The 12,792-nt window shown below is 36.9% G+C and overlaps 2 pseudogenes across 1 annotated transcript in view; both read left to right on the top strand.

Moving 5' to 3' along the window:
* LOC149200411 (L-arabinokinase-like) overlaps nucleotides 1-12,792 on the top strand; it is a 448,322-nt pseudogene that overhangs the window by 159,323 nt on the left and 276,207 nt on the right. The gene's annotated exons all lie outside the window — the stretch shown is intronic.
* LOC149200412 (uncharacterized) lies at nucleotides 5,610-7,064 on the top strand (annotated as a pseudogene).

Raw genomic sequence — 12,792 nt, forward strand, 5'->3', positions numbered from 1 at the left:
TTAATACTCGACTGCTAATGCAATACTTATTCCACCGTGCATCTGTTCAACATGTCATTGGCATAAAAATAATTAAGTATTTAAAGTGGACATTCAGCAGATAATGTAGCATAAAGGCGATATAAGGTATGCAATTTTAACAGTTCACCATGGCACATGACAGAGGGGTAATTGGCATTTGCATTCAGTAAACTTGGATCATGCAGTGCAAGATATATGAGGAACCCTCTTCACTTCCACGAAATTTTGAATCAACATTGAAAGCAACGAATGCCACGAATGCACATTCAAGCTTTACTTTAGGATCAGCAAAAGTTACAGTTGTGCAAAGAGAGAGTTTGTTTAACAGTAGTTTTGAAGTTTGGAAGTTACTATTTTAAAATGTATTAACTTCCCTTGTTTTCCTATAGTCTTCTCATGGTACATATTTATGCTTAGAATCTTGAGTTTAGTTTTTTGTATATTTTGAACAATCCCTTACCATATCTCTTTGCTCTCAGCAGTCTAAAAGAAGCACCAGGCATGCCATGATATAGAAGATCAAGAAACTGCTTCTATACACCAATCTTCAGTTTTAAGTCAAAGCAACACTGGCCAGTTTAGAAGCCCTATTAAACACCTTTTCAGAGGCTTCCATGTTCTTTGTAGAGACGTTGCGATGCAAGACATAAACTTCCAAGACATCTAACAATAACCAATAATTTCTAATAATAACAGGAGATCAAGTAATTGACATAATATGCAAGTACTTCACAAAATAGAAGATTTTCATTAAAGTTCACTTTGAAACTTCTAGACCCATAAATAGATGGAAAGATAGAACAATATGGAATCATATCAAGTAATTGACTCACTACGTGAGCACTTCACAATTTTTGCTTGGTATTCATTTTGCAACTTGTCGAACCTATAGTAAGAGCTACCTGTTAAAATGAAATATCTCACTTAATCTGTATCTCTAGAAAAGATAGAATTTATGAGAACCAATATACTCGATGGGTTCTACAACAGTTTGCAGGTGGACATCCTTAATTTTAAGTAGTTCATATAAACGATAAACTGTTTTTATATTGCACTCCAATCTACAGATTCTGTAGGTCTTGACAAACGGAAGTGACAATTTCTTATTATAACGTGTTGTAAGTCTTGACAAACTGAACAATATATGTGATAATGCTTGTTTCGTTAATAAGATTTTGACATGTCTAAAATTTCTTACCAGTCAATTCCTTAGCAGTTGAGTGTGGGACCACGAGAGGGAAAGTTAGGGTTCTACAGTTGTAAAGAAATCTAGGTATGTAGATAGATAAAGGGTACCACATAATTAATAAGGTGCACATTGACTTGGAAATATAGTGGTCCAAATACTAGGAAATACTAAGAAGCTTTGGCATCATCTAGAAGCTCGACTATGATAAAAACTTTGCTAGCTGAGGCACAACATATATAAAATATGTTTCTGTTATCAAAGAACATATGAAAACCTCATTCATATCCACGTCAATTGAGGGCGAATTTTTCAGCCGCTCTGAGATTGTCAATGCCACTGTTGCCAATATCACAAGAATATAGTCAATATCATGATATCTCACTATATTTTTGAAACGAAATTCTCAGCTAGCATTTCATGATATTTACCTTGGTGTTGTCATTTTGGAAAAAGAGGTCAAAGCCATAATCTCCTTCTGATGTCTCGGGGCGTAGTCTAAATGTCGGATTTCTTTCCCCCTTAGCATTGACTCGATTCTTATTTGACAAGCAGGGATAATCACGGTTGAAACAGGACACTATTAGGTTTTCAAAAGCATTTTGGATGCCCTCGATGATGCTGTTAAATTGAGTAATTTGACAGAAGTTACCAACGGAAAAATAATTCCACAAATTTCCCGGCTATCCGACGTACCTGCTGACAAAATATCCCCCAATTTACTATGACCGCCGTTACTACCCGCCAATTCTAGAGGTTTTTATCGATTTCATAGACATTTTTAAAGAACTATGGCAGAAATCTCTATCAGGCGTCTTGGTTCTAATGAATTTTGGTAAATCGGCAAGGTGTTTGACAGAATCTACAATATAACATGCCGCTTAAGCCCGCACTCCAAACTGTTCCAAATTTATGAGCAACTAAACGCATTTACTTATTCAGATATTCCTTCAACTAATTTTCTCAGACATATAACGAGCTTTTCCCTCTAAAAATCGCAACCAAGAAACCGGAACCTGATTTCGTCATTATTTCCAGAGCTTCTAACGGAGACTTGGAATATCTTGCGGATAAGGGTTTCGGGCATCAAACCTGGCACTTGGAATCTTGCGGAACGCCAGGGCACCGAGATTTCGCCTTGAAGATGATTCGCAGACGGGGCCTATAAGGTCGAAAGGGTTTGAACACTAGCTCTAATACCATATGTAAAGACCATAAACTGAAATTCAGTAATGACCAGAACTAAATACAGTAAGAACCAAAACTGAACTGAAATACAGTAAGAGAATTTGGACACCTACCTGAACTGCTGCCTGCTCTGGTGTTGCTCTGGTGTTGTTGATGGCGTTGTGGTTGCTTCTGATACCAATTACCGGGAAACCAATTCCACCCAGCCTAGACTGAGCAAAGCCTGGTTGCTCAATCCAGTAAGCTTCCCAACAGAAGCTCACTGTCCCCCGTGCCCAGAATCTCAGACGGATTAAAGCTCTTCCAATGGCAGACCTCTCTCACTGCTGAATTCCTCCTCTGGTTTCTAGCTCCGTTCTTTTCCCCCCCGTTCTCGGTTCAGACCTCCGGTTTTAACCACGGGCTTGGCGGTGGCCGCCCTCCCGCATGCAACCACCGCCTCCCTCCCTGTTGCCACGCTCCTGTCCACGTCTCTCAGACCAAAAGCTAATCCCTCAGTTCTTTATGACTCAGTCACTTTATTTACGTGGTTTTGCCTTTAATTCTATTACGTTTAATGTATTTGATTTTGGGTATTCAAATTCTAAATTATAAAGTTTGATTTGCATTTTTAATATAAGGTTTGATTTACATATATATTTTAAATATGAAGTTTATTAACATTATTTTTAAATATAAAGTTTATAACTTTATATTAAATTTTTTTTTTTATTATTTCTTAACTTTTATAAATGGGTCGTTACACACATGCTCAAGAAGAGCTCTTCATACATGACATTGACTCTTTGACTTTAATGACAAATCCCAAAGCTCTCAATGGGAGCCATCTAAAATAAAATCCCGTGCTCATGAAACCCATGAAGCAAGTCTTACAATAATAATTTTTTTCTCTTCTTTTCATCATTTATAAAGATCATAATTAGATGTCATTATGAAGGCCAAACCTAGTTACACTTTTCAGCAGTTTCCTTCGTTACAAATAGATGCCATTTGATTGGGACGTTGAGACATAGAGTATAATAAAGCACACACTTGTCAAAGGGTAGAGGCTGTTATAAGAGTGCTTCCAAGAATGTTGATGATGCTTCCAAGAGCCGTCAAATATGTTCTTGAGTGGTGGCTACTCTAGTGATATCTTCAAGATTGCTGCTACAATAACATCTTCAAGCTGCTATAATGACTCATTCAATAATGGGTGGTGAATGAGTAAGAACTTCGCAATATTTCCAAGGCCCTTTAAGGATATCTTCAAGAGAGAGATTGCTTCTTCACTGATGTGATCTTCAAGCCTTCTTTCTTTGCTTTTAATAGAGGGAGAGATAACTGCTACAATAGAACCTTCAAGCTGCCGCCAAGATGTGATCTTCAAATTGCCTTCCTTTCACTTGAGCTCCAATCCCTTGTTGAGAAACCAAGATGTTAGTAGATAATGATTGATTCTCTTACTTGATAATTACTTGTGAATGTTTGATGGCTTCTTATTAAATTTATATTCTCTTCATCAAACAATTATTAAAACATGAATATCACAAAGAGACTAAGAACACAAGAAATTTGGCTTCAAGCCAGGGCAAAACCCGACAAAGGGGAAAATCCAAGAATCCTCTTCTTATAGAATTAGATCAAAGTGAGATATGCAAGACCCAGAAACCAAGACCAAGACTATCACAAAGTTCCCAAGTCATCCCTCCTCCAAGTCACCTCCAATCAGGTCAACGAATCAATGTCAACGAAGCAAACGCTGGTCAAATCTCTAAAATTTTGGTCAACCACAGAAACTTCGCTCCTGCAATAGAGGCTGAATTTTGGCCCTTTGCTAGCCTCTATGAAACCACAAAGAACGTGTACGTGTGGATACATTTAGGGCAGAAATAGTTTTGTCTTCTCTCTCCTTTGACTTTTACTGATTTTTCTTCTTCTTCTTGCACAAAGATCGATGTGTTGATTGATTGACGAATGTCTCCAAAGTGGTCAAGTTGCCTTGTATATATACATGTCTACGAGGGTCGAATAGCTTGTAATGACCCATCATTAATGTAGAGAGCTCGAGAATATTAGCATGCATACGATGCATGCATATGATAGCTACATATGCATGTATCGCATGCACTGCACTATTAACTATATTCTAAGTTACCTAAAATATTAAATATCCTGACACTCCTTCATATAGAAAAGTCGCATTCAACCAGCAGCGCATAATTCTTAATACTTCATGATTAATGAGCGATTATCAATGATATTAAGTTTAAAAGTATAAAGTAAAGGAAAAGGGTTATAAAGAAAATAAATGTAAGGAATTATGTAAAGCCTAAAAAAATCAGGTTATATAATTATCTATTTAAGAAATTTTAAAATAAAGTATATATTATTAAAGGGATAATCTAAATCAAAATAAAGCATAGGACAAATAATTAAGCATATGACTTAAGACTTTAATTAAACATATAAAAAAAATTATAATCAAAGTGAAAAGGCACATGTTAAAATATCTTGAAGATGAAATTCGATTTTGCATGTTAAGAGGTGTCATTGAGAAAGAAGCGGTGGGCTCATAGGTGGAGGGAGCAACCACCGTCATTAAAGGGTACATAAGGAGAGGTCGAGGGCAGAGAAGGGGGGTGTTCTTGCCCTGTGAGTGTATTCGCTGTGAGGGTATTTGCTGGGAGTAGAAAGGAAACTGATGCGGGTGCCATAGGAGGAGGAAGGTGCTGTTGGAGGAGGAAGGAGAGGAAAATTACACATACTGGTTTGTGAGCCTTACTTGTTTTGAAGTTTCTGGGCACGGGGGAACGGTATGCATCGGTTGAGAAGCATACTGGGTCGAGTATCTAGGTATACTCGATTTGGCTGGGTGGTTTTGGTTATTCAGTAATGAGAAAGCGGGAGCAGTTTTGAAGCACCCTCACCGCAACAGCAGTAGCAAGCCAGGTAAGTATTTCTTCAAATCAATAATGGCTCTTTATTTAGCTAGGTCACTACATATGGTATCAGAGCTTCGTTCAAACCCTGCGACCTCAGAGGCCCTACGCAATTTTGTGGTTGCTTCGATTCACTGCACAACATGTCCCAGTATCCCAGCCACCTCATATTTGTTCCACCAGAAATGCTAAGAGATAGCAGTGACGATGGCAAGCTTGAGCAACATCCACGGATGGAAATACGTTGAACCCTGAGAATAACTCTCCAATCGAATCGGAGCTCGGACAGCTGATTTCGCAGCAGCTTCAATGGAATCCACTCGGCCATTAAAGAAAGAAGAAGAGACAAGGGGCTGTGGGTCCTTTTGATTAAGAATTTAATATATAATTTTGAAACGCTGCGGAATGGCGGAGATAAAGAAGGGTTGACAAGAGTTTTAAGGTTTTATGGCAGTAGAAGAAGATACCAAAAATGGAGGACTATAGACACATCTAGTATTGAACCGGTCCGGGAAATCACGCCCCGGAGTTCCGAGGAGACTGAATCTGCTTGTATTGAAGCGGCCACGGTCACGCACATTCAGAGCAATAACGAAAAAAGACGTAGAGCGCCATTTCGGTCTGAGATGACCGAGTCTGAAACCTCCGTCTCATCTGTAGTGAACTCCATCACCTGCAATGAAAATATTAATTCCCTTGAACACGAGGCCTCCAGCAAGGCTATGGAATTGGATGCCGATGTAATCTCGTCAAATTCCACACAAGTCCCTCCGTCAAATGAAGGAAATCACAAGATTTTTGGGTTCTCTCTCAAAATCGAGACCCGAAACCTGATTTCCCGTGGAAATTTATTAAATGCCATAGCAAATGACGAACAGCAAAAGGATCCTGCCTGCGTGACACGGCATTTTTTTCCTCTTCATAACGGGGAGGCTTCTCAAGTCCTAATGCCCACGGAATGTACTGAAGGAAATCCGTTTATAGAATCCCACTGGACTCCAGTAACCTCCCGTCAACCAGAGAATGCAGAAACTCGGAAAAAGCAACCGGAAAATAACAAGCCCGTCAAGAAAAGCAGACGAGGACCACGATCCAGAAGCTCGCAGTTTCGTGGGGTGACCTTCTACAGGCGGACTGGACGTTGGGAATAACACATATGGGATTGTGGAAAACAAGTCTATCTGGGTGGATTTGATACGGCTCATGCAGCTGCGAGAGCTTACGACAGGGCAGCTATCAAGTTTCGAGGAGTTGAAGCTGATATAAATTTTACTCTCACCGACTATCAAGAAGATTTAGACCAGACGAGCAAGCTCTCTAAAGAAGAGTTTGTGCATATTCTCCGTCGTCAAAGTACTGGTTTCTCTCGTGGAAGTTCCAAGTATAGAGGCGTTACCCTGCACAAGTGCGGGCGATGGGAAGCCAGAATGGGTCAATTCCTAGGGAAAAAGTATATATATTTGGGATTATTTGACAGTGAAGAGGAGGCTGCAAGGGCATATGATAAGGCTGCTATCAGGTGCAATGGAAAGGAGGCAGTAACAAACTTTGATCCTAGCTTATATGAAAAAGAAATTCTTGAAGAAAGAAGAGAGAGTCAGAAGCATACGAACATCGGGAAGGGACTTGAGAAGAAGCGAGGTAAAGTTGAGAAAACGATCAGCTTAGAAGTTCTTCAGCAGTACTTCGCTGGAAGCCTGAAAGATGCTGCAAAGAATATTGGTGGCACTTAGAGATGTGAAAAAGGTGGCCAGAGAGGGTGGAAAAAAAAAAGAGTTGAATTTTATGGTGGAAACTACAGAAGGTTTTGAAGATGCTACTAATGACACAGAACATTACCTTCTCCAGAACAAAGAGAAATTGGATGAGAGTAAAATGGGAGAACCTGCAATAGTTGCAGAGGGCACAATTTTGGGACCTGATTTTGCTGATGATACCCAAATGGATTTACCATGGCAGAGAGACATGCAGAGTGAAAGTGATGAAGATGAAAATGATGAGTCTGCATCCATGTGGAAGCAAATGTCATTATCTTCTCAGTGTTCCAAGTTGAAGATCCTCTGTTTGCTCCTGGGTTCATTTTATCAACTAAAGTTTGGCAAAGGTTAGTACAGTATTCAAACTTGTGTTATTTTTTTTTTTTGATCAGAAAATTGCTTTCCTTCCGAGCATTTTGATAAATTAAATGGAGTTAGTGATTTAGTTTGTGCAGCATGTTAATTTACATGATAGAACTAGAAAGAATTGCTCATTGTTCTCTTTTTTTCGTTATTGGGGTTGCATTTCCTTATTCAACATATATACCTCTTACAATTGATTATTTAGCATTTGAAAGGGCAGATTGATAGAGATTGGCATTTGATACCTACAGGATATTGGCATTGCTATTTGTCTAAACAAGGATAGCCTTGTATGTACTATGGATTACTAACTCTCCCTCTCTCATCTCTTTGCTAGTTATATTGTGCACAGTTGCAATGCATGATATTTTTTTTTTGCATTTAGGACAGTTCTGGGCACATTCGTCATTTGTAAACTTACTGTTGTCATAATTGATTTTCTGCTGTCATCACAGTTGGATCACTACTCATTGATAACTTAGGAACTTAAGTATCATAAATACTTTCATTAATTCATAGTGTTTACATTGTTTAACATTGGAGAAGTCCTTCGTATGCTAAGAGTACTAATCCCGAGTTTCAAAACTCGTAATCTTGCACTCGAACAAACTTGCTCACAAAGCATTTGAAACACCAAACTCTATTCTCATAATCTTGTTGAGTGCTTTAAGTTACATTCACTTGTCTTTGGGAGATCTGATTGGCAAAATTAAATAATATTGTTAAAAATCTCTTAAATAATTGGTGATCTGTAAATATCATAGAGCCTTGGTTTATCGAGAAATCTGATTGGCAATAGCTGTGATTTAATTACAACATTGGGATTGTGATAATCGACTTGTTGAACAAAGAATTTAATAGCCAGGAAACTTGCTAAATCTAAACAAGTAATTGGCATTGTCTTGTTGTAGATAAGTGCTCTATTTATCATTAAACTTATGGACAATATCTATTTCCTTGTTCAACAGGAACTTGTAGAACAATCTCTGAATCTCTTAATTATTATGGTTTACTTTTGGTGGTTTATTGAGAGATGTTTTGTTGGTCTTTGGACCTGAATTTAACAAACTTGTTTTCTTCATCATCATTAAGAATAGAATGCCAGTCATTGTCATAGTTGCACTTTTAACTTTAAATCTTTCAAATTTGTTCATGAATTTTACAAAGTCGAAATTTTGTTTCCTTAGTTCCTTACTGGGTTTTCATCACTATTTTTTCAACTTTGTAAATGAGTAAGTTTGCTTTAGATTTGAGGAGAGGTTATAAGTCTCTTAAACTTAATGTAGCCATAACCAAGTTTTAGTTGTAAGTGACATGTAAGCCTTTTGAGTTGCAGTTGCAGATCAATGAACAACCCCTTTATACATTTATCAGTTGCAGTTGAGTGGATCATATGACATGTTCCAGTTTGACCATATCTTTGTACAGAAATTCATCCTGTAATCTAGAATCTGGATGACCTTCATTTCATCTCTAGTATACAGTTATCATATTTTATAATTTTTAATAATACCATACTATTTCCTTTTATCATTTGGATCATAAAAATACAAGTACTTAAAAAAAAAAAAATCCCTTATGCAACACAACTTGGAGTGGAATGGCTTGATTTCATTGAACAAAATAGTAACATTCTGTCTCCTAGTATTCTTGATGCAAAGATCCCATTTAGGTGCTGTTGATAGTCTCACTCCTCTGAAGACATTGGAATGTTGTGCAAAACTGTTTCTATGATATTTTAATTGCAAAGGGTAACAAATTATTCTGTAGTGTCAGCATTGCAGCTATCCTTAATGATCTGGGTAACAGGGATTTACATCCCTGACTGTTGTGTCTGGAAACCGATTAGAAGGTGTTAAAGTTTGAAGTGTTTTTTTTTGAAGGTACCCCCTTTCAAACTGTGTTTTGCTATTATGTGGAAAGGTGAAATACTGACTTGAAGATAATGTGCATAAGTTCATACTCTAGTCTCTTAAGTTGGGCAGATTTTCATATATCTTATGTGAAGTACTATACTGTCTTTAGTTTCTCTACTTGCAAGAAAATGAATGCGATCCCTTAAAAATATAGCAAGCATTGACAATCAGGAATGATGAGTGGTTGTATTGAATGACCTTGTCAAGATAAAGCAAGCATTGACAATCAGGAATGATGAGTGGTTGTATTGAATGACCTTGTCAAGATAAATCGTTATAGTGTTTCAATCTTGGTAGTGAAAGGTATGATCAGTCTGTTAAATATTACCTATAAAGTAGTTAAATTTGAGTCTGACAACTTTCCAATTCATTGAAGGAAAATCAAATCCATGTGGACTGTACAGTTAATATTCTTTGCCATATAAGTTTTGTGAGTAAAGCATGCACTATTGCATTAGTTGGTGCTGCAATGGGAATTGAACCAGAGGCCTCTACTATTGGCACAACTCCCTAAATTACTGAGTGGACTCTGTGATAGTGGAACTGGAAAACGTTTTCTCTATATAACATAAATGTTATTTTAATATTTACAATTTTGCATAAACTTAGGTTCCTCTGCAACAAATTTAACAAGCATTTCTACTGTAAATGCTACTTTGTGTTAATGTTATGCTCTTCTTAACTTTTGATATTGCTCTGTGTCACGCAACCAAAGTTTTCATAAGTAGTGATAGAAGTAAAATAAAATGCTAGTTATCAAATGTATTTTCTACAAGTCAAGGTAAATTTAAATGAACTCAAGTCCAAGTTTTGCTTTGGTTTACTTCATATCTGCACAAGGCAGGCCGCAGGATAACCTAACTAATCTTGTATGCCAAAATTAATTTTATCGAGAGTTATTAACTGGCTAGCAGTTCGATCTCATATTTTATGTTAATTGTCTCATGGGCTTGTAGTTGTTCTCTTGTATTCTTCTTTCTTTCCTCTTCTTTGATGTAATATTTGGTTCACGTTTCTGGTGGATCATGTTGTATTTTGCTTAATGTCTTCTGATTAGCGTTGGGCATCCCTACAGACTAGTATCACTGATTACACTTTCTAATCCCATTGACCTTTATCCTGGGCATTTTTTTTTTAACATAATAAAAATAACTTCATCTTTTGTTATGGTTGCATTCTCTAGTTTTGTAGTGGATGAACTCTGTTTTAAGAAGGAATCCTGAATCTCTTTTTGAATTGTTCAGAGCAATCCGTTTAGTTTTCTATTCAGTAATGTTTCAATTGAAGCTGCTCTTTTTCTTGTGCAGTAAGCTTGATGTAATCTAAACTTTGCTGGAATTGCTAGAGATCATTTTATATCATTTTTGCTTGACAAGAATAAATCTGTGGTCACTCAGCTTTTAGTATATTCTGCATTGGTCTATTTCTCAGTTTATAAAAAAAAATTATTACACACATCTCTGATGAGCACAAGGCACACAAATATTGAGATTGGATTAAGTCAATGTGCTATAGTAAGTCAAGGTGATAATTGTAGTTTTGATTTCTACCAGAATTCTGCAGTTACCTCTGTGAATTGCTTATACCTGGAAACCTTTTTCTTTTAATATATGGTTATGCCACTTAGCTTTTATCTAAAAATCTGTTGGAAATTAGATTCATCTTCTATCAAGCGGAAATGTCCTTGAAAATTAGACATGTTCTTTACCTATCTTATTTTGGATCATGTTGAAAACATTTAAGGTGAATGTAACTTCATTAGGGGAATATTTTAATTTGATTTAAGTTTGTCAACATTTTCATTTCCCTGATATTTTACGAGTTTCCTAAGTCCTTACAGTCCCTGGGTGATGTAAGCACCTACATGATATTTGCAACATTGTATGATATACTTGAAATTATTCAAAAGACATAGATTTAAAGCAGAGGCTACTTAAAGCTGTGAATTCCTTGATGATATGATATGGACTCCTTGATGCTGTGAATTCCTTGAGGATATGGACTTCCTGATGATGATAATATGGACGAGATTAACTCCTTGAAGAGTTGAACAAAAGGAGTTGACATATTCTCTAGAGATAAGTACCTTCTTGAATATTTTGATGTTATTCTCTTGTATTGGTATACTTTGCTTGGATGGATTCGTTTTTATTATTATTTATGCTCCTATGACAAACAATGGGTAATGATGTTTATATTCTTACAATCTTCTAGATATTCATTTTAATGTTTAGTCATCCTCCTTTATAATTACCAGGGGACTCACTCCTCTGTACCTGTCAACAGCGTAGATATTTCTCTTTGACTTCTCGACATAGGAGATGTATTTGAGTTTGTATAAATTATCCTATGAGACCTTTCTTCAAGTTGTATGAAAACTTCTGTAGGTGTTTTCTTAATAGTTTTTACTTCAGAAAATATATACAGTGGACAGATAACATTCAAAAGAGACCTCTAAAGAGTCACATATAATATCTTCCTTACTCAAAATTACCCCAAGTGACTGTGTACCTGTTAAAAGGTTCCATGAGCATAAATTCAACCCATAGGGCCAAGGTATTGAAAGAGTACTACTATTTAAACATAGAGCAATGTTCGGTGTATTATTGTTAAAGGAAATGTTCAGTTCAAAATATGTTTTCCAAACGTGTTGCATACCATACTTGAGCTAGGTATTTCAATCAAAGTATATATAAAAGAACACAACAAGTAACAGTATTGTTAAAAAGAAGGAATTGAGATTTGTCTTCGCTAATGACTATCCATATGATGCATTTTGTTACCAAGTAAGACAATAACCCAGTTAGTTGTTACTGGAGCAGACGCATTCAGATCAATGAAAGTTTGGAACATAACGGTATGTGTTCGTAAGATCAAAAATCAGGTATCAGTTAGCAATTTAAAGTCATGAGTTTTATGCACAAACAAATTCACGAAAGAATGATTATATTATGAATATGAAAGCTAATGACATGAATAGATTATGGCAAGGTATGTTATACTTTAGATAACATGTATGAAATATACATAAGCTATGTGTTTTTGAAAATATTAATGCACATGTTATAAATGCATGGACAAGTGTTTATGATTGCAGATAAAATCTCATTACCGAAATGACCACGTGATGACAGAAACTTCAGAACAATTAAGGCTCAAAGAGATTCCATGATAGGGTATTAACCCTGATTCTACTGGGAGGGGTGGAGGTGTTGCCCACCGTTTATCCTCCGAACCCTGGAGTCATGGGAGGACTGTGCGAGTCACGCTCCCCTAGACGTGTGATGATGACTGCCAGATGCCTACTAGGGATCAGGTCGGTATAGCCAACGCTGTCACCCTTGGAGTTTATGAATGGTAGGGTCAGTACAACTGACGCCATGGCATACTCCAGTAGAGGACGGATAGGATGGGAGCGGAAGAGATTAGGAAGGATAGGA

This window comes from Pinus tabuliformis, chromosome 2_1 (genome assembly GCF_031772625.1).
Source record: "Pinus tabuliformis cultivar Carrire ecotype Pingquan chromosome 2_1, CPIR1, whole genome shotgun sequence".
NCBI classification, from domain to species: Eukaryota; Viridiplantae; Streptophyta; class Pinopsida; order Pinales; family Pinaceae; genus Pinus; species Pinus tabuliformis.